The sequence below is a fragment of the Alligator mississippiensis genome, chromosome 2 (assembly GCF_030867095.1).
Source record: "Alligator mississippiensis isolate rAllMis1 chromosome 2, rAllMis1, whole genome shotgun sequence".
In the NCBI taxonomy this organism is placed as follows: domain Eukaryota; kingdom Metazoa; phylum Chordata; order Crocodylia; family Alligatoridae; genus Alligator; species Alligator mississippiensis.
In genome coordinates this window covers 32,293,025-32,320,879 of record NC_081825.1, presented here as the reverse complement: position 1 = coordinate 32,320,879, position 27,855 = coordinate 32,293,025, and the positions used below count along the sequence as shown (strand labels likewise).

Genomic DNA, 27,855 nt, shown 5'->3' with positions numbered 1-27,855 from the left:
GAAGGGGGTCAGCCAGACATAAGGACACCCCAGGGAGGCACTTGGAGCCTGGAAGGTGGTTGGGTGCAGTGAGGTGGGTGGCTCAGTGCAGGAGCACCCATACTGGCCCACCACAGCACGTGCCCTGCTATTTGTGCATGTGGCAGAGGCAGTCTGCCACTGCAGGCTGGGTCTCTGCTCTGTTGCCACTGCCTTGGGAGCTGCACAATGCTATGTGCATGCCACCACCAGGTTGCGCTGCTTCCCTTGCCTGCCTGGCGGTGGCAGGCACATGGCATCACATGGCTCCTGAGGCAGCAGCAGCAGGGCACAGAGCCCCAGCCCACAGAGGCAGCCCACCTCCACCTTGCACACGTATCTGGGGGGAACATGCCCCCTGGCCTGCCTCGGGGTGCACTCAGTGGAAGAAGCCCTCCCATGTCCCTGGACAAGTTACCCAGGCTCTGACTGTTCAACCACCCACCCTGGGGCCCCAATCACCCCAGCCACTGCCTCTGCCCCACTCCCTCCCTAACTGTGGGGGCCTTGATCTGCAACCCCCAACCCGTTCCCTTTCACAGACTTGTCTGCTGTGGTGGGCAGTGCTCCACAGCTGCTGGGCTGTGACCCTGGCTGTGTGTAGGCTGTGGCTGTGTGTCTGTATGCATTCCCTGCTGCAGCCACCTGGAGTCCACAGCCAGGCTGCACTGCATCTCTCTGTGCTGCCACTGGTGCCCTGCATTTGTGGTGGGGCGAAGCCCCATTAGTCCCCGCCTTCCACTGGCTATGGCAGAGGCCCCTTGCAGAGCCCCAGGAAGTTGGAGCAGCTTGCTGATGAGAGCAGCAAATCTCCTCCCACATCCCTGAACTTGTAGATGGCTGGTGAGGAGTGTTTACTTGCGAGTAGTTTAAGTAAACTGGACCTGCATCAAATGTACATGTAGACACATCCAGTAGGTACTAAGCCACCACCTTTAATAATAGTCTCCTATTGTGATCCATGTATCATTTCTATATCTCATCTGATAGGATTGTATTAGCATGTGATGTGTCAGTGTGATGGATCAGAACAAGACATTTCAAAGGATTCACAAAGATTCAGTTTGAAAACATGCAAAATCTTCTAGTCAAAGTTTATAAACATTTAACAATTTAACTGTACTGTAGGCTTTTGTCTGAGATATTGGCATTTCTTCCTAGTCTTGCCAGATATTTACAACTAATCTTTTTGTGCCTGTGGTTTTAAAATGCAAGGAACCCCACTGAAGGGCCTCCAGCTTCTTAATTCTCTGAGAAATGAATAATATTCCGCACATTTTTTTAGAAACCGCATTTAAGTCAGCCCCGAAAATGGACATAGACATCTAATATTCAGGGAATTTTAACAGTTTCAACATGAACTAGGAAAAAAGTAAAATTGTGTTTGAGATCTAGCTGTCTGTTGAAATCATACCTACATTCTGCTTTTCATCTTATTGGCACTTTGCAGAAAATTAATCATTCATAGATTTATAGATTCATAGATGTTAGGGTCGGAAGGGACCTCAATAGATCATCGAGTCTGACCCCCTGCATAGGCAGGAAAGAGTGCTGGGTCTAGATGACCCCAGCTAGATGCTTATCTAACCTCCTCTTGAAGACCCCCAGGGTAGGGGAGAGCACCACCTCCCTTGGGAGCCCGTTCCAGACCTTGGCCACTCGAACTGTGAAGAAGTTCTTCCTAATGTCCAATCTAAATCTGCTCTCTGCTAGCTTGTGGCCATTATTTCTTGTAACCCCCGGGGGCACCTTGGTGAATAAAACCTCACCAATTCCCTTCTGTGCCCCCATAATGAACTTATAGGCAGCCACAAGGTCGCCTCTCAACCTTCTCTTGCAGAGGCTGAAAAGGTCCAGTTTCTCTAGTCTCTCCTCGCAGGGCTTGGCCTGCAAGCCCTTAACCATATGAGTGGCCCTTCTCTGGACCCTCTCCAGGTTATCCGCATCCCTCTTGAAGTGTGGTGCCCAGAATTGCACTCAGTACTCCAACTGCGGTCTGACCAGCGCCCGATAGAGGGGAAGTATCACCTCTTTGGATCTATTCGTCATGCATCTGCTGATGCATGATAAAGTGCCTTAGCTTTTCTGATGGCTCCGTCACACTGCCGACTCATGTTCATCTTGGAGCCCACTAGGACTCCAAGATCCCTTTCCACTTCTGTGCCACCCAGCAGGTCATTTCCTACGCAGTAGGTATGCTGGACATTTTTCCTCCCTAGGTGCAGCACTTTGCATTTCTCCTTGTTGAATTGCATTCTGTTTTTTTCTGCCCACTTGTCCAACCTGTCTAGGTCTGCTTGCAGCTGTTCCCTGCCCTCTGGCTTGTCCACTTCTCCCCACAGTTTTGTGTCATCCGCAAACTTGGACAGAGTACACTTCACTCCCTCGTCCAAGTCACTGAAGAAGACATTAAAGAGTATCGGTCCAAGGACCGAGCACTGCAGGACCCCACTGCCACACCCTTCCAGGTCGATACTGACCCATCCACCACGACTCTCTGGGTGCGACCCTCTAGCCAATTTGCCACCCACCGGACTGTGTAGTCATCCAAGTCACAGCCTCTTAACTTGTTCACCAGTATGGGGTGGGATACCGTATCGCAGGCCTTCCTGAAGTCTAAGTATACGACATCCACCCCTCCTCCTGTGTCCAGGCGTTTCGTAACCTGGTCATAAAAAGAGACTAGATTGGTCAGGCACGATCTGCCTGCTACGAACCCGTGCTGGTTGCCCCTCAGCATAATTTGTCCTGCCGGGCTCTCGCAGATGTGAGCCTTGTTAATTTTTTCAAAGACTTTGCCAAGGATGGAGGTGAGACTGACTGGCGTATAGTTGCCCGGGTCCTCCTTCCTCCCCTTCTTGAAAATGGGGACCACATTGGCCCTTTTCCAGTCCTCCGGGACTTGGCCTGTGTGCCACGAGCGTTCAAATATTCTGGCCAGTGGCTGTGCAATGACATCAGCCAGTGCCTTCAGCACCCTCTGATGGAGCTCATCCGGGCCTGCCGACTTAAAGGCATCCAGTTTCTCCAAGTGACTCTGCACCATCTCAGGGTCTACGCATGGTAATCTGGCGTCTTGCTGCTGCCTCTCTACAACCCCAGTGAGAGATTTGCCATGCCTCTTGCTTAGGAACACTGAGGCAAAGAACTCATTGAGGAGTTCAGCCTTGTCCCCCCTGTCCGTCACCAATTGCTTCTGCCCATTTAGTAGGGGTCCTTTTCCTCCCTGGGCCTTCCTTTTACTCCCTATATATCTAAAAAACAATTTCTTGTTATCCTTTACTTGGGATGCCATCCTCAGCTCCATGGTAGCTTTGGCCCGTCCAACTGCCTCCCTACAAGCACAAGCAGAGGAGGTATACTGCTCTTTGGTGATCTCTCCCTGTTTCCACTTTTTATGTGCCCCCCTTTTGGCCCGTAGGCTGCCTTGGATTACTCTGGTCAGCTAAGGAAGCCTCCTGGCCCCTTTCCCTCTTTTTCCTCACTTCGGGATCATCTCCCTTTGTGCCCAAAGGATCATTTCCTTAAGGCACAGCCACCCTTCTTTGGCTCCCATCCCTTCAGTACTCCTACTTTGCAGTGTGTCCTTGACTAATCGTCTGAGTTCATTGAAATCAGCTTTCCTAAAGTCTAGCACTTTCACCCTACTAGTTACCTTACCCACTCAACGTCTTATGAAGAATTCTATTATTAGGTGATCACTGTCCCCCAGATGGCCACCGATCTGTAGGTCCCCTACCATATATCTCCCTTTGCCAATACCGGATCCAGTAAGGCATTCCCCTAGTGGGACCGTGTACCTCCTGTGTTAGGTGGAGGTCCTGTGCACAGGATAGGAACCTGGGTGAATGGTGGGACTTTGCCGTCTGCGTCTCCCAGCAGATGTCTGGGTAGTTTAGGTCCCCCATGACTACTGCCTCCTTAGCTTTTATGGTCTCTGAGAGCTGCCTCCGGAGCCCCGAATCTAGTTCTTCCCCTCGGTGTGGGGGTCTGTAGCAGACCCCTACCACCAAATCCCTTTCTCCTTGCCCCCCATGTAACCTAAACCACAATCCTTCTACTTCCTCATCCTTTGATTCCGTCTTGATAAGGGTCGATGTATATCGCTCATTGACATAGAGCGCAACCCCTCCCCCTTTCTTCCCCACCCTGTCCTTTTTGTACAGCTTATAAACCTCAATATGTACCGCCCAGTCGTGGGACGAATCCCACCAGGTTTCTGTTAGCCCTACTAAGTCATAGGTGTTTTCTGCAAGCAGGAGAGCTAGTTCATCCTGCTTGTTCCCCATGCTCCTAGCATTAGTATGTAGGCACTTGAGCCCTGTGACTGGTGCCTTTGCTGCCCCCCAGCTCCGAATCCCAAGGGGCCCCTTATTTCTTACCTGCTTATTGCTTACCTGTGCTGTACTGCTGGCCGCCCCATGGCTTGCAGGTTCCCAATGTTCTTCTTCTTCAGGCTGGGCTGTCCTTGTGGGTGCCACATGGTTTGGTGGTCCACAGCTTCCCCCGCCTTCATCTTCCCCTCCCCCTGACGACCCTAGTTTAAAGCCCGCCGGAGGAGATCTGCCAATCTAGAAGAAAACACACGCTTTCCTTTGGGGGACAGGTGAAGCCTATCCCAACTAAGCATGTCCCTCGTTGTGATGTGCGGGTCATTGTCCAGGAAGCCGAAGCCTGCCTCGAGACACCATTGTCGAAGCTGCCAGTTGGTCTGTCTAATGCAATTCTCATGCCGTCTTCCGCATCCGCTCACTGGTAGGACGGAAGAGAATACCACCTGTGCACTGAACTCCCTCAGCATGCCGCCCAGAGCATTGTAGTCTGTCATCAGGTGATCGGGGGTGCTCCTGGCCGCATCATTAGTACCCACATGGACTAGGACCATGGGGTAGTAATTGTTGGGCTGAATCATGGCCTGGATTACTTCCATCATGTCCCAAATCTTTGCTCTGGGGAGGCAGTAGACTTCTCGTGTTGAGGGGTCCTGGCAACAGATGGGCCCTTCCGTACCTCTCAGGATGGAGTCGCCTATGATGATCACTCGTCGCCTCCTCCTCTGGGTCCGCTTGGATCTCTTGACCTGTTCAGAGTGTGGAGAATGTGGTGTTGCATCATGCCCAAGGGTTTCCTCCTTTCCTTCCATCTCCTGCAGGGTTGCCAGGGCTGCGTACCTGTTCTCCAGTCGGGCTGGAGGAACTGGTACTAGTTTGCTGCGAGCAGCTCCGGTCCTGGATGTGACTGTCTGCCACTCTGCTGTGGAGGGCACTTCCTGGGGTGCTTCTTCCTTGGGTTCCTGGTCCTGCAGGGAAAGGAAATAACTGTCAATTTCATCCTCCACCTCCCTGATACCCCTCATCCTGCTAACCTGCTCCCGGAGCTCCTTCACTTGCGCCTCCAGAGCCCTAAGACGAGCACCTGCCGGACAGGTGTGGGGGCCCCCAATCTCTGCCCCCCTGACCCTGCTGGGGATCCCCTGCAGGCCAGGAGGCAGGGGGACATCAGCTCCCCCAAGGGCTCGGTCTGGGTGGAGGCCTCAGACCAGCCCCGGGTAGGCTTGGCCCCCTGGGCAGAGGCCCTAGCAGCACTCCTCATCGACATCATTCTATAAGCTGCTGTTTGTAGATCTGTGTGGTGTCTACGCCTTACCCTTGCAGGAGTCTCTCTCCTGGCCTTTCCTGTCCACCCGCTGGCGCGAACGCCTGCGCAAATGCCAGCGCGCTTTGTTTGCGCTACATGGCTTGGGAGCACGGCTCCCTACCGGCTAAGCTATATGGGACTTGGGGGGCTTCCCCTCCGGATCCGGCTCAGCTGTGCCGGGTCCCTCCGCCCCACTTACCTTCGGGGGATCAGCTGTTGCTGCCCCCGCTGCTGATTCCCCTGCTGCTGCTGCTGCTTCCACCTCCGGTCAGTGAGTTAGTAAGGGGGCACACGTGTGTACGGGACACATGTGTGCCTGGATCCTCTCCTTCCCACTGCTGGTTCCTGGGTGCTGGGAACTACGTCACCCCACGGCTTTTAAAGCCCGCAGTTTGAATTTCCCGCCCCTGCCCCAACAGCCAATCAGGCGCCCCAGTCTACCCGGAAGTGTCTGCCGGCAGCTCCGCCCCCTATGCTCCCCTGCTGTGGGGATCCGGTGCCGCCAGAGCCTGCTCCCCAAGGGTTAGCCCCAGGGGTGCTCCCTGGCCTGTGAGGAAAGTCCCCTCTCTAGCCCACCTTGTTTGTGTGCTCTGTTCGCGCTGCATGGCTCGGGAGCACGGCTTCCTAGCGGCTCAGCTATATGGGACCTGGGGGGCTTCCCCTTCGGATCCAGCTCAGCTGTGCCAGGTCCCTCTGCCCCACTTACCTTCGGGGGATCAGCTGTTGCTGCCCCCGCTGCTGATTCCTCTGCTGCTGCTGCTGCTGCTGCTTCCGCCTCCAGTCAGTGAGTTAGTAAGGGGGCACACGTGCGTGCGGGACACACGTGTGCCTGGATCCTCTCCTTCCTGCTGCTGGTTCCTGAGTGCATTACACACATTATATTTGTGTATTCAAACTCTGAGCTTTTTGTGTTTAGTATAGTATAGCCCAAACCAGTTATGTTCAAAGAATGTAGAGGTTGCAGAGCTGAGAACCCTAAAGTTAGGAAATGCCATGATTTAGACTTTCTGAGGTATCAACCCCCTTGTGTATATGTACTGTAATAAAGGTTTTACTTACATAATCACAAACTGGTTTAGGACTCTGACACATATTACACTTAAGACACTATTAACACATTTATCGCAGCTTAAATAGTAACCAGCCACACATCCAACTCAGTTTAAGGCATGGTAATACAAAAATGAACCATTATATGTGGAATAACTTTGTGGCTTGCTTGTACCATGCCTTAAATTGAAGGTGTGGCTGGGACTAGTCAAAACACCATGTGTTGCCCAGTAGAGGGAGCCTGGCACAGAGCTGGGCTCTGTGCTGGGCTCCTCATGCACTGGGAGCTATAAAACTGTGTGTGCCACCCAACTGAGCAGTGTAGGTGGTTTTCACAGGTCCTGGTGCATGGGGAGCCCAGTACCAGGCCAGGGACCAGTTAGGTTCCCATCCCCAGTTGATAACCAGCTGATTGGTTTCATTTTACTGATGTAGGGGGAGCTCAGGCTCCCCATGTACCAGCAAGTAAGATGTGATTTGGATCTAATCCCTGATTCCAATATCATGATGACAGGGCAGGACATGCAATTGTTGGGATCGAGGATTAGATCCCATCATATCTTAAGTTGAACAGCTGTCAGGGGCCTTAGCCTGCTTCATTACTTTAATTATTTTGTATTGAATATTTTTTTTCCCCTCCTGATGCAAAGAGCAGCCTCCTGCCTTATTTAATACACACTATCCTGTACCTTCATTCAATACAAAAATATTAATGTATTTCTAGATATTTGTGGTGCTCTCAATACAGTCTGAATGCTTAACAAACATTAATTCACTTATCTTTACAGCTTTCAAGGAAATGCCATTATATTATCCCTGTTTTACAGGTAGGCAATTGAGTGATTAAGGCCAAGCTCATCAGAAGTATCCTCTAATGTAAGTTGCTCAACTTGACACACTTCTCCTCTGACTTTTTAAGAGAGCTTAGGATTTTAGTAATATTATATTCCAAAAGTAGCTTAAATCACTTGCACTTGCTGTCAGAAATACAGCACTTCTGCAAATCTTGGTTCCAACATCTCATATTGAGCATCAGAAATGAAGAACATACAATTGGGACAAGTGGGACTATTTTGCTTTAAACGAATTGCCCAGAATCATATAGGAATTCTCTGGCAGAGACAGGAATAGAATCCAGTTCTTCAGGCTGGCATTCAACTTCTTTAAATATAAAACCATCTTTTTTTCTTTCTGCAAACTCCTGCAGCATTCACTTCAAGCCTCTCAACTTCTACAATAAATGAAGTAGGGGTCCTCCTGCCTCCATTCCTACATACCCTAATTCATTACCCAGCATTGTTCATCTTTGCACTGGATGGAGCAGAATCCTGTGAAAAAAAAATAGTAAATGTTCACGTGCTTGAAAACTGAATCATGTGTACACACAGGAGAGCTAAATCCGGGTTATGCAGATCACCTTAATTCTGTATTTTCCAACTTTTCAGGGCATGATTTGCAACCTTATTAAATGTACTTATAATAGGTTTTACATCTGTAGTGTTTCCAGACTTGGCCAGAAATATCTTTTAAAGTTGTAATTTGTTTGTGTTCCTTAAACTAATCCTTTCAGCACTTATATAAGGTGAATAGATAGTTGAAGAAGCCACATTCAGGATTTCAGAAGAAATCCTATGTTTACTGGCATGTAAAGGCATTCCCCAGCATTTCTAGGTGTGCTGTTCTCAAGCTTCCCTCACCTACCTGCTCTCACTAGCACACCTCAAATCTAGAAATGAGGCAATGAAATCATGTTGAGGATGCCCTATGTTGCTGTCTGGAGGATGCTGGAGACAGAGGGCTCAGCAGTGGTGGTGGGAGCACCCTGAAACCCACTCATTGTCACATTTCCAGATCTGACCCTTGTAGGCAGGGGGGGTTAGGTAAGCTATGGTTAGATGCACCAACCCATGTGGGCATTGGAGGTACAGTGTAGACATACCTCAAGTTTCTGTGGTTGCAGATATACTGTAGAGCAGGGCTAGACAATTATTTCAGCTGGAGGGCCCCTTAACAAGCTGTTGAGGGCTGCAAGGGTAGCCCCATTCCTTGACAGGTGCCTTGCCTCTGGTCACCATCTTGGGACTGGATGCTCCACCCCTAGTCCCTGACCTTTGTCACTGGAAGTCCCTTGCCTTGCCCCGAGAAGTATTCCTTTTGGGACGGGGGGGATGCCATCTTGGAAATGAACCCGCCTTCCCCAAATTATATACTAAAAATCAAACCTCTATTATAATATATTTTACTTCTTTTTCAAAAAATATTTTGTCATGATTTGTGCGTGTTTGCATAGTATATATAGAGGCAATTGCATAATAGCTCAAAATGAGGTCTTACTCTTGTATATTGTGGGAGAAGTGTGGAGAGGTGTGGGGGTATAAATGGGTGGGTATGGGGTTTGTGGGGGTCTGTGGGGGGGTGTATGCAGGGTGGGGGAGGGTGTGCATGTGTGTGTACATGTGTGTCAGGTTTGTGGGGAGGTGTGGGATTTTTGGAGGGCTGTGTGTGTGGGTATATGTATGTGGGGTGTGGGGGAGGGTGTGGGTGTGTGTGGAGTTTGAGAGTGTGTGTGTCAGGATGTAGGTGAATATGAAGTTTGTGGAGGGGGGCTGTGGGCATGTGTGTGAGGTTTGTACGGGGTGTTTGTGGGGACCTGTGTGTGTGGGGGGGGGGGTATGGAGTTTGTGGGGGGATTGTGGGGGTGTGTGCATGGGGGTGTGGGTGCATGTGTATGGTGCAGGGTGGTGTGGGGCACTCCTACCAACACGCCCCCCCCATTGTGAATGGCCCTTGTTGCCAGCGACAGCAGTGGTGGCAGGCCCTTAAGCCACTCATAGCCTGTGGCAGGCAGAGTCCCCCAGTGCTGAGCAGTCCTGATAAATTTTATGTTCCCACTTCTCAGGAACCTAGGCCAGGCACCTTTTACTTATTACCTAAGATCCACAAACTTGTCAGCTCAGTTCCTCATTTTTTCTGGCACTGGGATCATCCAGGAGGGAGTTTTTAGCTATGCTAACTCTCTCCTATTCTCACATGCCATGAGTTGCCAGTCATTGAAGGACACTGCAGACTCCCTAAAGGAACTAGGCTCCATTGACAAGCCTCCAGGAAATGCCATATTAACTACCATGGATGTCATATCTCTATACATCAACATCCCCCATGAGGACAGATTATAAACCATAAAGAATAATATCTCCACCAATGACACTACTTGTATTTCCATCCCACCCTCCCTATACCTACAAATAAACAACACAGCTATAGGAACACACTTGACCTCCTGATTTGTGACAGATTCTAGCAAGGATCAGGTTCCAGGGGTGGCCATGACACCCCCTGGTGGCCACATAACTCCTTCCCTTCTCCAGCTTCCTGGGTACCCTCCCTTTTCTCTTTCCTGCTATACCTTAGATGGAATAATTCAATTACAAAAAAGAAGGCTGCCCTAAGGTCCCAGCCAGCAGGTCCCTTCTGAGCCCCACTGATCCCCCAACCTGCCCATCAAACACTAGATGGGGCCTCGTAGCCCGATTGTGCCTCCTAGGGCACCTGTTGCCTTAAGGGCTATTTGTGGCCTCCAAACTCCTCTAAAGCCATGGTCATGTCTCACAAGTGTTACTGATTCATTGTTTCAGTGATTAATGATTGGATTCCAGTCCAATATCAGGCCTCCTCAGGTCTCAATGACCTTGTTGGGGCCTCAGCACTCTTGGCTTCTGTCCCTTCCCTCTGGCTGGGCCCTTTAGCCCAGGCCTACAGCATCAGACATGGCTTCCAGGCTCCAGCCCTCTAAGGCTCCTGTCTCTGCCCCTTTCAGGCTATGATCCCCCTGGCCCTGGTCTCTGCCCCTCTTGGGCTATGGGCCTAGCCTTCTTGGCCTCAGGCTACCTCTCCTGTCTCTCCCACCTTCTTGACCTCAGGTCACTTCTTCTGTGCCTCTCACCTGGGTTTGGCTCTCTCAACCTCTGCCTGTCTTTGCTTTAAGCCTTTGGCACCCTGCAGTTTGGGCCTCTGCCCTGGACAGGCTCAAGTGCTCTTATGTCCTCTGGCACTATGTGACTCCTCCTCCCCTGATAGTCACCTCAAGGTCCGCTGGTTTGAACCTTAGACCAAAATACAAGTCCTAGGTTATAACTAAATTATTCCCATACTGGGTCTGAATATAAACAACTCACTAACTGTACCACAGAAATCTTTCCCATACAGGGGCATACTTCCCCACCAGCCAGCAGCAATGTGTAGGGGTGCACAGGGGTGGACGTGCACTCTCTCACAGCCAGTGCTCCCCACTTAGGCAAGGGGAGCAGGTGGGAGTGCCAGCCGGGGAGTGGGGTGCTCCGTTTGCAATTCCCGGTCAGCACAATTGGCTTCAGGGAACCCCTTCTCCCCCAGTTACTGACTGGCCGGGGGAGGGGGGCACCAGTTACCCATGCCACCAGCTCTATTTGTAGCAGTCCTAGGGCAGCTCATCTTTCAGCCAGGCACTCCTCTGTGGTTTTCCTGGGTAGGAGATCTTTCCCCTCCTGACTGCAGGACCTAACTGACTGCCTGGGCTCAGATACTGACTTTATGAGCTTCCTAAGCCATTACTCTTCCTGTCAGGTGACTCTCCAGCTACCCACAGGGGTTTATATTCTGGGCCTGATGACCAGGCTACCTTCAGGGTACCTTACTTCTGCTACCCTTGCTGTCTTAGCAGTGTCCCTACTCAAGCAGGGCTCTGTGCTATTGTACTACTGATGGGCAGCTGATCCTGCCATAGGTACCCTCAGCCTATGAGTCCCTGGCTGCCTATTCCTCTGTGGCCAGTCCTTAATGGGCAACTTCTCCTGCCTCACCTGCCAACCTGGGGATCTCCCTACTGCTGCTTCTTCCTTAGAGTAAGGGAGCTTCAGGTCTTGAATTTGCACCAATCTTGAAGTCTACTTCTTCCACAGGTTCCCTCTTATCCTCCCAGTATACGTAAGGTACATCAGTGACATCTTCATCACATGGAAAAGAACCTCTAGAGAAATTCCACAAGGTCTCTAGCAACTTCCACCCCTCCATCAAATTGACTCTTGAATACTCCACCCAGCGTACTCATTTCTTGGACATCACTGTAAAACTTTTCAATGGTCACTGTAGCAGGGCACTAAGATGCCTGCTACTTGTAGAGCTGGAATAACTACGGAGGTGCCGGTTGCTAGGGAAACCAGAGGGAGCTAGTGACTCACACCTGCCTGGTCAGCTGACCAGAAGGGGCAAGGCCTGGCTCCTATATAAAACATAGGCTGGGACCAGGCTGGCAGTTCCCTGCTGGCAGCTAAGGGGGAAGGAGCTCTGCTGCAGTGAGTATAGAGAAAAGGCCTGAATACATGAGTGGCTTGAGATGGTGAGAGATGGAGCACCCCTGGTGTGGCAGGAAGAACGTTGGAGCCAGAGGGCTGAGATTTATGTTATAGCCTAGGGGCTTATGCTTTGTGTTTGCTGTTTGTAACTGGAGGTTTGGGTGAGGCTATTAGGGGTTGGAGGAGGCCTCATAAGGGGACTCACAGTAGTGTGGGAACCCCAGCCCCGGAGCGGGGGCAGCACTGTGAGGGGCCCCGGAGAAGGGGGCAATGACTGACATAAGTCCGAAAGGACAGTATGTGGAGTATGCCGACCCTGAGCACCAAAAAGAGCGCAGCAGCGGGAGTGTGCTGACCCCAAGTGCCCGGTAAGGCAAAATGAGATAAGGTTGTGTGGAGCCCAAATGCCCAGTGGGGCACCGTTGAGAGGCAGGGCTGTGGAGATCCTGAATGCGCAGTGGGGCGCTGTTGGGAAGCAGGGCTGTGGAGAGCCCGAATGCCCAGTGGGGTGCCGTTGAGAGGCAGGGCTGTGGAGAGCCCAAGGAGTAGTATGAGACCAGAGACCAAAGATCATCTGTTCCACCTGCAAGACTTGGGGAGTGGTACAGGGGTGGTTGGAGCCACGCATAGCCCATAAGGCCGGGGTGCCCGGAACACCCATTATAGAAATGAGACTAGTGACAGCAGGAGAACCGTGGCCAAGAGGATGAAAGGCAGCCTCCCTATAAAATATACTACATCAAAGTCGTGGCGGGCGAGAATTTGAGGGTGCTTGTAGGCAGCTTGGCACAGTAAAGGAGGCATCGGGGGAGAGCATGGCGTCCCGAGGACACCTTCCTGTTACAGTCACATCACCATTCCATTGTAATAGAAACCAACTGACCATTTCAGTTACCTCCATACTACCAATTTTATTTTAAGTACACCGCTAGATCTATCATTTACAGTCAAGCTCTACACTACAACAATATCTGTTCTGGTCCCACTAACTGGGATGCACATCTTAGGGAACTGAAGCAGGGTTTCTACACTTACACTACAAACTCAAAACTCTAGCCACTCATATCAACAGACCCAGACTCAGACCCCACTCTTACTTCAGTACCACCCCTGGGAAAAGTACAACAGAATCCCTCCTGTTGTAATCTACAGCCCCCAGCTTGAACACCTTGGATACATCATTAATGATATCCAGCACCTATTGGAAAATGATGACCATCTCAAAAAAATCTTGGGGGACAAACCTGTCCTCACTTACAGGCAGCCTTACAACCTAAAAAGATGTTTCTCCATCAATAGACTACTTTCCTCCTATTCTCAAAAAGGCACCAGGCCTTGCAATGGACCCAGATGCCAACTGTACCCCTTCATCAACATAGACCATACCATCACTGGACCAAACAATATGGATTATAACTTCTGGGGTTCATTCACCTGCTCCTTTACCAATGTCATATATTCTATCACCTGCTTACAGTGCCCCTCAGGTGTCTACATTGCCAGATGGGACAATTTCTGTATAAAATAAAGAAAGCACACTGATTTGATATCAGTTCTAGAAAGACACAGAAGCCAGGAGCAAAAACCTCCCTGGATATTTCATCATTGACCTCTGAATAGCTGTTTTTAAACAACACCACTTTAAAAACTGTCTTGAATGCAAAATTGTGGAACAAGAAATCATCTACAGACTAGATTGTGTTTTGTATCAAAAAAGAGGCTCATGCCTCTCTGAACTCAGTTAACCTATAAAGTATCATAGTGCCCTGCTTTCTGCCCTTTAAAGATACAATCCTGCTTCCATGAAGTCAGTGTTAATACTCCCGTTCAAGCCAATGGAAGCAGGGTAAGGAAGTAAGGGATTGTCATTAGACTTTTACAATCAGGACAGATTCCCTTAGTTTTTTGTAGGAAAGTGTTCTGTCTCCTTGTACTGTTGGAAGAGATGGACTACTAGTGATATACAAAAAATGGCATAATTCCACCCATGGGCGCATCCACACATGCAAGCATGTACACTTGCAGCAGCTCAAATAGAAGCGGTGCAAATTTGAGCAGGGGATTTTTGCCTCAGCACATGTGCTTGGACATACACTTTGTTGTGGAGCAAATTGTGCCACTTGGGGCAAAAAAACCCTGCCTGACCCCTCCTGAATCTGCAGCCAAGGGGAGCTGGAGCCCGGGGCCAGCACCTGTGCTGTCCTCAGCAGTATAAAAAGCTGCCCTGTCCTGGCCCCAGCAGTACAAAAAGTTTCCCTGGCAAGTAGATTAGGGCTACTCACTCTCAGGAGCTTCTGGGGCCCAGCCAATTGGTACCTGGGGACACTACTCCTTGTGCCAGCTGGACTGCTGGAGTAGTTATGAGAGTTCCCTGCACCCTCTACCCACTGCAGCAGTCTGAAAGTGGGGGATGCTGCCTGGCTGTGACCTGCTACACACCTGCCAGACCCAGATGGGGTCTGCAAATCCAGTAGACGCATCTGCCCCTATGGGCCAGCTGCCAGTGAGCTGTGGTTGCAGGGTTGGCCTCTGTGCGGCACTACTGCCGTGTGTGCCCCCTGCCCGGCCATGTGGGCAGCCATCACCCAGATGTTCTGGGTATGGTGGCCTGCTTTGAACTGTCAAAGCATGTCCTCCTGGGCCCAAATGGCCAGGAGGTCAGTCACAGCCAGCTTGGCCCAAGATGCCAGCTCTGAGCAGGCAGGGTCCTGCCACTGGCCTCCCTAGCAGGAATTCTGCTGTTCTCTATTGGAAAACTGAAAAATCCTTGATAAAAAAATCCCAAAATCGCTCTCTAAAATACTCCCAAATCCATGTTCCTCCACAAGTAAAACAAAAGACCACTATAAAGAGAGAGAGAGAGAGAGTGAGAAAGAGACAGCGATCAGTTGGGCAATGTTTTATTGATATATCTACAGTGTTAAAGCAATGTGGAAGCCTACCAGGGTCTCTATCATAATAATAAAGTGAACTCTAAATACATGAATTGATGAAACATGAATACATATTTTGCTACCCTCCCCCAGGGGCTATGACCTACAACAGGGGCTACAGCCTGCACATGGGCTACAGCCCCCCATACAGGGGCTACGGCCCTGCAACAGGAGCCAAATGGCCTCTGCAGGGGCTACCATCCCCTCTGCAAGGCCCACATGCCCCACTCCAGGGCTCTGATTGCTGCCGCGCCTGGCCCATCCTCTGCCAGATGCGGCAGCCTCCCTGATGGCTGCCCCACCCAGCCCCAACCCCCTGCTCCCCCAGACCCTGCAATGGCTGCCCCGCCTGACCCCATCCCCCACTTGTACCCCCAGGCCCCATGGCTGCCCCTCCAACCCCAGGCACCATCACTTTAAAAAGAAAAAAAAAAGGAAATCCCCCCATATAAAAGCCTGTACTTACCCTAGAAGCAGGGGCTCGGGGGGCTCTGGGAACTCCTGGCAGAGCACCCCTGGGAAGCACAGGGCAGTGGGGGGCAGGAGGGCCTGGGCTGGGGCTGCTGGGGCTGTCCCTCTGCCCTGCACTGTGCAGGCAGGGCCCCAGTAATACAGATGTCAGCTGGATTGCCGGTAAGTGCTGTGGGGGTTGTTTTTTTTCCAACTGTTGGGATGCTGGGGTGTGGGGGCAAGGATCGGGGACCTTGGGCAGCTGGGGGGGGATGGGCAGGGCAGGGATCAGAAGGGCCTGGGGGGCAGGCGGGGGATTGGGCCAAACAGAAAAGGGATCAGGGGGCTTGGGGGGGCAGGCAGGGGGGTAGGCAGTGCCTTGCCCTGCTTTTTTTAACTCCAGATTTTTTTAACGGTAATTTTCATTCCTGCACGTGCCTCTTGCCTTGTCTCAAAGGGGTTTGAGATGGGGCAGGAAGCACGTGCACACTCATCTGGATGCACCCCATAAGTTCAGGAGTTCCCCTGAGTGCTTGGCCTGTGTGCTGGTAGTGGAAGCTCTTTGTGCCCTTCACAGCCTGTTCACCGCCTGGAGACAATTTATCCCTAAGACTGGATATTTATATAAATAGCTGATATAATTTTTGCCTTCTCTAAACCAGTTCACTACAGGTGTATATAAAACTGTCATATATCCTTAAGATAGCCTACTTCAAAGCAATATTAAACACATATTCCAATTACAAGATCTTTAAAGAATAGGGAAAATTCCTCCTTGACTTCTGTTTGACCAGCTTATGCTGTGAAGCCTGTGAAATGCTAGCCCTTGTAATTATAACCTGGCATGGGAGACTAGCGCCTTTTGAGTCTGGTGGGGTCCCCCAGAGGCTGGTTGCCAAGTGCGGCCTGGTGGCGGTGGAAGTGCTGGCACTTCCACATACGTCACGGCGGTGGCGGAAGTTACACTGGCGCAACCAGTTTCAGGGGGGACACTAGCGTTCTCCATGTCCCCCAACCAACCACAGCGCTCACTGTCGGGGGGGCACCAGTGCTCTCGGGGGGGGGGGCACATGCCTCCCCCCCCCATGCCTCCCCTATGCATCACTTGTGTAACCTGACTAGTTTTACTGAAGATTTCTCCCTGTTTGTGTGAATGTCTAACAATATTGAAACTCTTATTGGCTTCTTAGGTGTAATTACATCTTGTCATAATGAGCTTGGCAAGGTTAATTATACAGTATCTTGAAGCTTTTGAACTCTCAGTTTTGAGCAACCATTTTGTTCCTTAGCATTATAGATCACATGCTGTTTACCCTTGTTAGGTAGTTACTACAGACACCCAGAAAAAGGGAGGTGTCTGTTAAGTGTCACCTTCTAGTGCATGACCCAGATCCTTTGTTGCTCTCTCTTGGGTAGAGAACTCCATTTTGTCTCTCTGCTAGAGAGGTCAGCTGATTAGAAGCATCCTGCTTCATAGTGGGTATCTTCTGCTGCAAGCAAGGGAGAGCCAGCGCTCACCCAAAGTTGGAGGAGGGGTTTGGCTGGCAACTATTAGGCCTGCAACACCTTTCTGAAAATCTGTCTGTAAAACATTACCTTTATTTAGTCAGGCCAAAGGACTCCAGCACAAAGAACACTGGGCACATCCACCTGTAGAGAGATGCAGATAAACTGGATTTTCATCCACTTACCTTTATGTATAGTTTTGGTTTTTCCTTTCACTTAACTTTTAGGCTAGGAACAGAAGCTATACATAAACCAGTTTAAGTAATCAGAAACTGGTTTAAACCTGTAACAGAACAGAAGCTCAGTGCATTTCCTATATCAGAAGTAAATGTGTGTCCAGTTGTTTCTCAGTGTAATCTCTGCAGTTTAGACTAACCTGCAAAGACTTAAATCAATTCAGCCTCAGGTTTTTTGACTGCTTGTAGTTAGCCTTAGAGGGTTATTTTTATTTGAGGAAGTATTTGAAAGACAGTGTGTGAGGATACTTACAAACATCAATCTTTTTCTTTAGTTACACATACACACATACTTAATTTTCCGTTATCTTTTCACCTAATTGAATATTTTGCTATATGATTCCTAGCTTCCCAGAGCTCATAGCACAGCAATCATGTATTAATTTACCCTGTTTTGCAGGGGATGATACCCAAGAGGCTGCCTTGTCCTTGGTCCTTCACAAACTGCAGCTATAGCAAAAGGATTTAATTCCTATCACCCAGATGGATCTTCTGCCTACAGGGTGGAAAGATAAGTATAATGTTAACAGAGCTATTTTAAATTATTTAAACTATTTTTCATAAGACTGAGATCAATTTTGGGTTCAAACAGAACTTCCATATTTTTTCTATTTATTTTGCAAGTGTAGGTATAATTCTTCTGCATTGGGCATTGATGTACTGTATCTTATTTCTTTTGTGAGAATTTGCCTTTATCTGTGAGGAAGAGTTTTGAATTCTGATAACTGCTTTAACTGTAGCTGGTTGTGTTTGGGTAATTCAGGTCATCATCTCAAATTGAAGTCTATGATAATGAAAGTGATAAAAAGGCATGTTAACAGAAAAGATCTTGTACTTCAAATCCTGAGGCTAGTTCCTCCTACTTCTTAGAGGTCTAAGATAGCAGCTGAGGAGTGAGGGACTTTTCTTTCACTGATATTGTACAAAATCAGACATGTGCTTGATCAGTGGTTTGGATGGGACTTAGTGTGGATGGGACTTTAGGGGAATGTGTCTACTTGACCACTGGAATCAACTGGATAAATTGTTTACAAGTTTATGACACCTGGGATCAAGGTACTGCAGCAGTAGAACTATCAGGATCTCCTCTTTCTCTCAGCCCCCAGGATAGATTTGCATTGTCTCATATTAACACAAAACAGATGTTTTGCAGATGCTGAAGCCTGGTGTCTGACTACAGCAGCATGACCTTATACTATATAGAGTTAACACTGTCTAGCATCCCAGATCTACAATGAGGGCAAATCTGTGATCAGAATGAGAATTGTATAAGCATCATGAGTGGAGAGAGTCTCTGACAAATAGTAGTAACCTTTAAGGAAAGCTGTGTAAATGATCCTTGTCAATAGTGCCATTAGATTAGTGAGGGAGTGAGACTACTCCAGGGCTATGAACTGCATTATAGTCACTTAATAGAGCTCATTGGTAGTAAACTGACTTGGTGATTTGCTCTTCATCAGCTCTAGTGGGCTGCTTCTATGTCTCCCACTCAAATGTAGGGTGAAATCTCATTTGTAGCTAGTTAGCATCAGTGGGGTAGTTTAACAGAAAATGGTACAAATGAAACAGCTTGATAACAGCTGGCTAGACTACCTGCAAATTCTAAACAATATGAGTAAAAGCCAGAGTTTGTTTTCATTTTCCAGTTGCTTTCTATTCTTGTAGCCTGTGTTGTGGAACTGGGGCTGTATTCTGTTTTTTATATACATACACACAGGATTATATGTTAGGCCCAGTGTGTCATGTTATGTAGTGCCATGGTGTGCATCGTACACACACAGTACTCTGTTCCAAACACTGATTTGATATATCAAATGTAAAAGCTCCTTACCTAGGAAGAATTTTACTAACATGCTTTCATGTGGAAATTATTAACACTAAACTAAAAGGGTAATGTCTCCCGTGTGATAAAAGAAGTAGGAATGGTTTGTAACTTCTGGGCATATCTACACTTGCACTTCAATGCGTAGTAGCCTATTGTATTGTGCATTAGAGTGTCACGGCAAGAACCGTGCTGATACGTTAATGCACAATAAAATCAGGCCACTGCACATTAAACATCACTAAAAAAGCATGTGCTTTTGCTATTGTTCATTAAGGCAGCCTAATGTGCATTTAGTTAGTACTTCACATTACAGGTACTAAATTAAATGTGCAGTAGCAAAAGCACATTGATGAATGTGTAGACATACCTTCTGTTATCTAAACTCTTTTATCTCTTATCCAAAGAGCTCTTGCTATTCAACAGGATCAAATTCCATTTCTTAAGTTAGAGTCATGATCATGTTTTGAAGAAAGGGTTTGCAGGGAAATCCTGAAAAAAATCATGCAAAATAGAACATTGTGGGAAGAAGGTTGCTGTTCGGGATTCTGGAGGGACTTGGGGATTCTTCCCTAAACTGTCAACTCACTGAGGAGTATAATTGATACAGAGCTCATATCAGCCATCTGGTGGGCAGCTTTACAGGTTCAGATCGCATTTCCTTTCCTTTAGTAGCTGCCCACAGGAGCAAGGCTGGAGAGGTTGTTCAGTCTGTAATCAAGGGTGTTGAAGTTGCGGCTTGTGGACCCATGCCTCCAACATTCAGAAGATCAAAGGCCTCAAGCTAACTGGGTTTCTCCTGAAAAATTTAAATGTATATACCTAGGCAGTAAATGGATAAATACATGGGCACCCACGGAAGAAACTGTTAGCCCAAGCAGAATCTATTTAGGCAACCATGAGACATGTCTACACATGCAAATGCTCCTGGGAAGGTTTACTCTAGAGTAATCTACTCTTGAGTAAATCTGCCCTGGGCAGGTGTCTACATGGGCATGCATTCAGAAACAGGTTTGCTGCTCCTGGCAGCAGTCTCCTTTTGCCATCTCTGGCCCTGCACTGGATGCATGCAGCAGCCAGGGATAGCTGAAGGCACCGGCTGCAGCTGCCTGTGGCCTGCAACCATCTTTAAAAGCCAGCCCCATGTGCTGCTTCCTGGCCTCCTCCTTTGCCTGCCTGGAGCAGCATGCAGAGTGTGGTGTGAGCATGTTGTGGCTCTGTTGCTGGAGCCTCTGCCCACCACACTATGGCTGCCCAATCCTCAGTCCCTGTGAGTGACACTCAGAGCTCCAGGTTCCTGCTGGCCACCTTGCTTGCTGTGCTGGCCACTGTGGCAACCATCAGGTGGCCCAAGTCAGTCTCAGCCCTGGCAGCCCCCTCACATGATGCAACCTCCTGGCCAGGCTCACCATACCATCCCAGGCCCCTTGCTGCCATGCTGATGCCACCTGGACCCTGTGCTGCTGCCTGAGTCCCAGCAGGGACACTGATGACACCGTCCTGGATGGCATCACCGGGGCTGTCCACAGGCTCCTGGGTCTCCAGTTGCACTGCTTGTAGGCCCATTCCAGATGACCCAGGTCACCTGCCAGGAGCTCCCACCTTCCAGCCACCTGCACCTGGAGTGGCAGGCCACCACCATGTAGTGGACCCTCCCTGTGGACACCCAGCTGGCCATCTCCCTGCTCAAACTGGCTATGCCAGCCAGCATCTGCTACATGGGCCACCTCTCCAACAAGGGGCAAGGTGACTGCTGGGGAGGCCATTCTGTAGACAATGTTCCCTCTGAGGAGTAGCGGTCTGTGAGCTTGCTGCCTCAGTTTGTGAGCATGCCACCTCGGTCTGTGAGTGTGCCGCCTTGGTCTGGTGTGGGACACTTATTAAAGGGGCTGGGGCCTGGAGACCAGGGGCCAGAGGCTGGAGCCGAGAGGCTGGGGGCCAGAGGCTGGGGCTGGGGGCTGGAGCTGACAGGCTGGGGCTGGAGGCTGGGGCTGGAGCAGAGAGGCTGGGGCTAGGGGCCAGGGGCCGGGAGCCAGGGACTGGAGCTGGGGGCTGGAGGCTTGGGCCGGGGCCAGGGAGCCAGGGGCTGGAGCTGGGGGCTGACATGGGCTCTGACAGCTCTGGGGAAGTGCTCCACTCCCCAACATCAGGGCCGGGGTGTGGAGCACATCCCTGGAGCCCACGGAGCCTGCCCAGCCCCCCGCCCATCCTCCATCCCTTCCTTGCCTCACCTTGGGGAGGAGCCACTGCCTGCCCCGAGTGAGGCTCCACCAGCTCCGGGACACTGCAGGACATGCCCCCTGAGGCCATGCGGGGGAGTGGAGCACTTCCCTGGAGCCGGTGGAGCCCACGCCAGACTCCCGCCCCAGGCTCCCGCCCCAGCCTCTCCTGGTGCGCGGCCTTGAAAAGGCTGTGCACAGCCACACTTTTTTAGTTGTGCGTGGCCGTACACACACACGACTTAGAGGGAAACTTGCCTGTAGGTATGCAGCGCCCTGTGGGACATGCTGGGGCACACTGTGCTCCATGTGCATAACCTGGAGGTGGTGGCAGGGTCCCAGACCCTGGGCTTCCCCCAGTGCATTGGGACCCTGGATGGGACCCATATTTCTATCACCTGCCTGCCCCCTGCTGACCACCCTTACAGTAGCTGACAGGGCTTCCCCTCCATCGTGCACCAGGCTGTCATCAATCTCTGTGGTGCCTTCACCAATGTGAGTGCTGGCTGGGTGGGTAGTGCCCATGATGCCCTCATCTGGCACAACTCTGCCCTGCCAGCCCTGGTGGAGAGTGGGAGCTTCATGTCAGGTGTGCCAAACTTCCAGCTGGGCGTGGTGGTAGTCCTGCTCCTCTTCATCAGGGACCCCAGCTACCTGTTCCTCCTCTGGCTCATGCAACTCTACACTGGCTAGCTGAGTCCCCACTTTAACAGATGCAGATGCACAAGCTGCACTTGTGTGCTGGTAGAGTGTACCTTCAGTCACCTGAAGGGATGCTGCCACACCCTCACAGCCTGCCTTGAGGTCTCCAAGGCCACCATCCTTCAGGTCATCATTGCAGCATGCAGGCTGCATAACATCTGTAAAGTCTGGAAGGGTGCTCTTCTGATGTCTGCACAGAGGAGGCACAGTGGGCAGAGGATGCCAGGCACTGGGAATGCACTGAACAGGCCACTCATCTGCCAGTGAGGGCAGGGCACCAGTTTTGAGAGGTGCTGGCCAACGACCTGCTCCTGCACTCTCCACTGTAGCCTACCTGGACTGCTGCCCACAGACCCCAGCCCCACCACACCCCACCAGCACCCTGCTCACTGTGGACAGGTCTCAGAAAAGCATTTTATTCCCCTCCCACACAAACACAGACCCCCCTTTCCCTCTCCTTCCCCCACAATAGAGCCCATATCCCCTCCCTCCCAAACCACAGATCCCTTTTCCCTCCCTCCCCTATACCAGCCCCCAGCCTCCCCCTCCCCACTTCCCACAGAGCCCCTCCATCACCTACCCCATCTTCCAGCAGTAAAGCACACTCTTCCCCATGCAGACTATGTGCAGTGCATGCTGTGTGCGCCCTCCCAGGCTGGGGGGGCTACGGGGTGGGGGTACCTAGGGGCAGAGCCCGGGGACAGGCATCCAGCACCCCAGCCTCTGGTTGCCCCAGGGTGTGCATGCTGTTTTGGGCCCAGTGGGTGGGGGGCCCCAAGAGTTGGCAGGCAGGATGTTGTGACTGGCCTGGGGCCTCTGTTGGGAGATGTAGTGGCCAGAGGCTGGCTGCAGGTGGCCCATGGCCCCAGCATCCCCTTAGGCTTTTAAGAGCCTGGGGCTGGGACAGGCAAAGAACCACCCCAGCCCTGGGGCTGAAGAAGCTCCCAGCTCTTGGGCTAAATTGCAGGTTGCTCCCTGGTGGTGGGGCTCACCAAGAGCATATTTGCTCTGGGTCAGTATCTACACATGTTACTGTGCAGTAACTAATCAATAATTAATTTTCTCCTTATATTTGCTTGTAGCCAATTAACTCATGATTAGGCCAAATTACTAGACCTGTGCGAAGAGGGAAGTATTCAATTTCAGATTCAGATTCAGCCAATTCAGAGGACAGTGATTCAATTTGGAGATTTGGATCACTATCCTGAATCAATTTGGTCAAATCAGCTTCGGAAGATTCGGCACTGATTCGGAAAGATTCGATGATTCGGATCAGGCAGGGAGAGGCAGGCACAGCCAGGTGGCTGCAGGTTTTCCTGTGGCTCCTCCACTGTGCCTGCCTCTCCCTGGGTGGGGGGAGCTGCAGGAGAAGCCCCCATGGCTGCCCTACCTGGACCCATCCCCTGCCCAGCTCCAGCATCCTGGCACTTTAAAAAAAAAAAGCCCCACACTTACCAGCTGCAGGAGCAGCAATTGGGGCCTCTGGGCACTAATGGCAGAGACCCTACCATGCAGTGTGTGGTAGAGCCCCACCACACAGCACAGGGCAGTGGGGGGCAGTGGGGATTGCCTCCCCCCACCTGGCACCCATGCAGCAATTGCCTCATGGCGCAGGTGTAGCATGGCTTGGCAGGGCACTGCATGCTGTTTGAGAGTAGAGGCCGCTGGGACTGAGTGGTGTTGGGGTTTGGGTGATACATGGAGCTGCCCCAGCTCCTAGGTGAATTGAACAGGGAGCTGGGAAATTAAACAGAGGACTGGGAAATCAAGCTGCTCAATTCCCCAGCTCTTGGTTCAATTCCCCAGTCCCTGGTTCGATTCCCCGGCCCACTTGGCCCTAGCTCCCACCTTGCTGAGCCGTGCTGCACCTGTGCCATGAGGCAGCTGCCATGGGGGGCAATCCCTGCTGCCCTGTGCTGTGCAGGGTGGCTCTGCCACCAGTGCCCAGAGGCCCCAATCACTGCTGCCAGGGCTGGTGGGTGCAGGGCTTTTTTTTTTTAAAGTGCCAGGATGCTGGGGCTGGGCAGAGGATGGGGCCAGGCAGGGCAGCCATGAGGGCTTCTCCTGCAACTTCCCCGGCTATGCATGCTTTTGCCTTGGTGGGGGGGGCCACGGGGGCTTTGCCCTGCTTCCACTTGCCCAGCCGGTGTGGGGGGTGGGGCGTGATGCAGGCACATCTCTCTCTGGGCAGCCGCAGGGCATAGCCCCTGCTTCCAGTGCTGCCATGCCCGCATCCCACACCTCCTGTCCCCCTCCCCAAATAACACACTCTCGCACCCCAGCTGGGCAGCTTGTGCCAGCCTCATCCCCAATCCCTCCCTCCCCAGGTCTCTTCCCTTCCCACACTCCAACCCCAACAGACTTACCAGCTAGAGGCAGCTGTCAGCTGCCTGTTTAGTCTATGGCTGAATCTCTGAATCAACCGAATCTTTTTATGAAGCTTTTCCGAATTGATTTAGATGCTTTGAATCAATTTGGAGCTTTTACTTTGTCTCCCAATTTGATTTGGATTAAGAGATTTGGTCCCAGAATCGAGCCGAATCTCCTCCGAGTCGAATCAGCTGCTGAAGCTTCGCACAGCCCTACAAATTACTGCACATGTAGATGGTGTGCACATGTAGATGGTGACGCTTACTACAGTTATTGGGTCTACTGCACTGTAAAGTATCTCATGTAGATGAGATTTTGCTTGTTTCATGAAAGCAGTTATATGACTTCATTATGTAGGATTATGCATATGACTATGAGCTTGCAATTCCTGAGCTCAAATTACAGCCCTTGAAGGCTGTCTCTGTGACCTTGCACAAGTCACTAAACTATCCTCATCCCCCCTGAAATGAGAATAACTTCCTCGCAGGGGTGTTGAGAAGATGGGTTATTGTTTAAAGTGATTATGAGCTATACTAAATACCACACAAGCATTAGTGATACTGATATTGTAGCTGATAGCAAGGAAGGAACCACATCTGTCAAAAGAAGCCACCAAAAACAAAATGCATACTATTCTCCCATCAGGCGAAAGGCTTCACATAGTTCAGTGTTCATTGGGTGTTTAAACCCAGTCTGCACTACAGACTTTTTCTGGATATTTCTGTTAGTGAGGCCTATGAACAAGTGAGATTGCTGACTGACATAGCTATGTTGACAGAAGCTCATAGTGCTTATACTGTTGTATGAGCAAAAATGCCCTTTCACGAATATGACCTCTTTGCTCATGGAAGTAACCATAGACTTAGCCTCTGTGTTCATGGGACCTAGAGAAAATGTAGCATAGACTTAATATCAGTTACAATACCACTGTGACCAGTACTTGTATGGTGTATAACATGAACAATTGAAAACAAAAAAAATCATTTTGCATCAACTGAAATGTATTTTTGGACCCCACATAAACCATCTCATTTCAGTCCCAGTTTACTTAGCTCTTTTAAAAAAATCTAGGTCAGTTTATAAACAAAAATATTTTTGAATGGAAAAGAGGGAACATTTAATTCTGAAGATAGCTGAATGAAACATTTACATTTTTCTCAGTCTTGTTCTGCTATCTGAGCTGAAACTGTATGCCAAATTCAATCTGAATTCATAAATAGTTTAAATTGCTCTAAAACATTATCTCAAATTTATTATTTGCCAAAGTGATTCACTCTACCCTGTTATGAAGATCCAAGAGAAGTCCGTAAGTAGAACTTTCTTTCCTAAAAGTAATGCACAAATGGATTAACAGGAAGCTTCCTGTGGAGAGCTAAAGGAGGATGCAATGAATATTTGTGCCACTTTGGGACTTCTTTGTGGAATACATGCTTTTTAAGGCCATGGGTTCACAATTTCAGAGTCTACACTTTTTACATTGTTTAATAATTCCCTTTACCTATTTGATTAATATGTGGCATCTTATTGACACAAATAACAGCAAATGCCTTGATTACTCTTAAGTTGGGCTAGCTCCAGCATGGTACAAGCTTAACAAACATAGGAATTGTTTGTTCAAGTTGTTCTAACAACTCCTTGAAGCAACTTGTCCTAAAGTGCAGGCACGGGGGCAGGGAGGTTGTAGGATAATTTTTATCTCTTGGTAATGGCTCTTGCTTTGCCTGGGCTTTGACATCTAGAGATAGTGATAACAGAGTGGCCTATGGGCCAGTGACTAGCTTTTTGGCTTTGGGTTTGGGGGGAGGTGTAGCTGTTGTTCTTGGGTCCCTGCTTTCAGATTCCTGTGAGTAGGAAGACATGGTGGGAACTCTTTTCATGATAAGCATATTTAATAACTTATAATTGTTAACATCCATGCTTTGTTCTCCTATAACTCTTTTCCACTTTTTATCTTTTCAGAATTAACCATATTACAGAATCATGGAAAAATAGGGCTGATGAAGATCATCTAGTCTAACTCCTTGCCCAAGGCAGGATCATCCTTCTCTAAGTTGTCCCAGACAACTAGACATGGTACTGCAAGTAAGGTCTTACCCACGTGGAATAGGGCAGAGGAATCAGTTCTCATGATCTGCATACCAGATTCCTGTTAATACATCCTACTATGCTATTAATTTTGTTTGTAACAAATTATATATCGTTTACATTGTATGCATTCTGGGGCAGGGAACCTATTAGTTTTATTTGTCTTCTAAGAATCATGCTCACCTACTGTAACCTAAATACAATACAGCAATATAACATTAAGATCATAGAAGATTTATCTCCCAGAAGTCTAATCCTGAATGAGTCAATAATCAATGTACATCACAGAACAAAGGTATAATGCACCATCTGCGTGAAACCTTGCTGAATAAGCTAGCTGATAAATTCTGTTCTAGCTGCAATTTCTGCATATAGTGTGAATTTCAGTAACCCAGTCGTAAGGTAACACAGGCATGGTTACATTTCCAAAGTCATTTTGTCCCCCTAGGCTTTTTGCTTTTAATTAATTTTTCTAGCAATGTTAGTAAAGCCTCAGTTTTAAATGCTTGTGCTGCACTGATTAAAATGAGACTTCCTATTAAAATACCTATGCATTTTAGTACCATGTTTCATTTGACAGTTTTATATCTTTTAAAATAGTAGGATTTTCTAAATGAATTACAAAGAAGAAATCAAGTAATGCCTTTTCTTCATCAAACAGTGTGTGTTTGACATCTGACAATTTATTCATTTTTAAAACACAGTCAGAAACAGTAGTAGGATATGACGGTGAATCAGTGACAGTCATGTTAGAGGTGTTAATGGAAATTAACAGAGGTGGTTGACATTTTTTGACTGAAATTTTCTGTCAAATGCAGTTTTGACACAAAAGTAAACATGTACTAAAACTATTTGTTTTGAAGTAAATTTGCTAATTTTGTAATAAAAACTGAAATTAAAAAAGCAATTGTATTTATATTTTTGTGAAATAATCAATGCTTTCCATAGGAAAAGGTCAAACAAAATAGTTTTGCTTCAAGTTATTTAAGGAAATAATCTATATCAGTGTTTCTCAAACCATGGGTTGCAACCCAAAAGTGGGACACAAGAATATACAAAAAGTTTGTGAACAAACAAAAAATGGATCAACAAACTTTAAAAATGAATTCTCCTTTAAAAGGAGAAAAACATGGGAAACCATAGCTTTTCCCCTGCAGGCTGTCAGAGTTCCAGCCTTCAAAGGGCTGCTTGGGGACCTCCATGTCCCACACACAACCTCATCCCTTGTCCCATGTACAGACCCCTTGCCCCCCACACACACTGCGGGGCTGGGATCTAGGGGTGGGGCGGCAGCAGGTTGGGAGTGAGGGGCACTAGGTTGGGACTGTCATCAATATTTACAAATGGGTCCTGGTACAAAAAAAGTTGAAAACTACTGATCTGTGTGGCCTGAGGTCAGTGACAGTGGAAAGAAGACAACCCAGGGAAAAAACAAAGGCAAAGTACATGGACAGGAGACTGGTGGACCTCAAAGTTTGCATAACAGCCTGGACATGA

At 49.3% G+C, this 27,855-nt stretch overlaps 1 long non-coding RNA gene across 1 annotated transcript in view; it reads left to right on the top strand.

The window, feature by feature from the left end:
• Positions 1-27,276, top strand: part of LOC102576248 (uncharacterized) — a 137,757-nt gene extending 110,481 nt beyond the window's left edge. Inside the window, exon 4 of the long non-coding RNA XR_009459723.1 lies at positions 26,233-27,276. This is a non-coding gene — a long non-coding RNA (uncharacterized LOC102576248). The remainder of the gene's footprint in view (positions 1-26,232) is intronic.
• Positions 27,277-27,855: the final 579 nt, after the last annotated feature.